Source organism: Trachymyrmex septentrionalis, unplaced genomic scaffold, assembly GCF_001594115.1.
Source record: "Trachymyrmex septentrionalis isolate Tsep2-gDNA-1 unplaced genomic scaffold, Tsep1.0 scaffold970, whole genome shotgun sequence".
Lineage (NCBI taxonomy): Eukaryota > Metazoa > Arthropoda > Insecta > Hymenoptera > Formicidae > Trachymyrmex > Trachymyrmex septentrionalis.
The window spans coordinates 11,070-12,597 of NW_017306161.1; the positions used below are offsets into that span (position 1 = coordinate 11,070).

Here is a 1,528-nt window from a genome sequence, read left to right on the forward strand (position 1 = left end):
TCTCTTTCCTCCAAACCATTTCTTCAGGTTTAGAAACAGGAAATAGTCGCAAGGGGGCTAAATCTGACGAATATGCTGGATGAGGAAGCAATTCGTAGCGGAATTCGTTGAATTTAGCGATCGGTGTCGGGCATGTGTGAACCCGTGCATTGTCTTGATAGAAGAGCACTTTCTTCTTCGCCAAATGGGGACGTTTTTTTCTTTAAAATCTTGTTAAAACGATAATAGTCCAATAAGGCTGCGTAGTAATCGCCATTGATCGTTTGTTTCGACGGAAGGTAATCGATATGAATTATACCGCGTGCATCTCAAAAAACTGTGGCCATCACCTTTCCGGCCGACTTCACGGTCTTCGCCTTCTTCTTTTTGGTTTACCCGGTGAAGTCCATTGTTTTGACTGTTCCTTCGTCTCAGATGTGAAGTAATAGATCCATGTTTTGTCCAAAGTAATGAATCAACGCAGAAATTCATCTAGACTACGTTGAAACATCTCCAAACATTATTTTAAAATCATCACACGGTCGCGCTTATGGTCCACAGTGAGCAAACACGGCATCCATCTTACTGATAGTTTTTTCATACCCAATTGTTCGTGCAAAATTGAAATCAATGTGCCATGTGATATGCCTGTGGCCTCAATAAGCTCGCGCATTTTCACTCGTCGATCAGTCAAATATCGTGGATTTTCGATGATTTCTAGCAGCCTCAATTGGACGTTCTGAACGAGGTGCATCACATGTGGATGTACGACCACGTTTAAATTCATTCACTCAATTGTATACAGTCGCAAACGCTGGTGCAGATGTGCTATGAACATTATTCAACTCGGCTTTGATTTCTTTCGGCGTTAAACCTTTCATATGTAGATGTTTGATCATTGCACGAAACTCGTTTTTGTCCATTTTGCAAAAAAATACAAAGATTGTTCGCTTTAATCGTCTACAGAAATAAAACCACGCGACGAATTTCGCTCAAAATTTGACAATAATTAGCTGAAAGATGCTATTTGTCAAAAAGTAATGTGATATGACACTGCGAGTGCCTTCTGACAGATTTTCTAAGAACTTATTGACTTGCCTTCGTATATTCGATGTTAATTATATATAAACATAATTTTCGATGTTACATATTAGAAAAATCTTACACACGTCATTATTTAAAATTTTATTATTTCTAACAAATAAAGAGAACATTTTTTATGTTTACAGAAATGTTTACTAAAATTATAATTTCATTAATTTGTTTCGTACCTCCATATTAATACGAATTTCTCGTACATAGTAAAAAATATTTCATTTTTGTATTAGAAATGGTATTGAACTTGGTCTACTGGTCAAGTTCTTGTTAAATTTTTGTATAGAATTTTTTAACATTTTTTCAGTGTTAAGTTAATTTAACATAGTGTGATTATATGTTATTTAAATAGTTTGTGTTAAATCGATATTCAACATTTCTTAATATCAAAATAGTACAATTTATGAATAAGTGAAACAATAACATAAAGGTAATGTATTTAAAAAAAAAAAAC

General features: G+C 34.4%; 1 protein-coding gene across 2 annotated transcripts in view; it reads right to left on the reverse strand.

Moving 5' to 3' along the window:
• LOC108756338 (toll-like receptor 3) overlaps positions 1–1,528 on the reverse strand; it is a 16,309-nt gene that overhangs the window by 9,653 nt on the left and 5,128 nt on the right. The window lies entirely within an intron of this gene.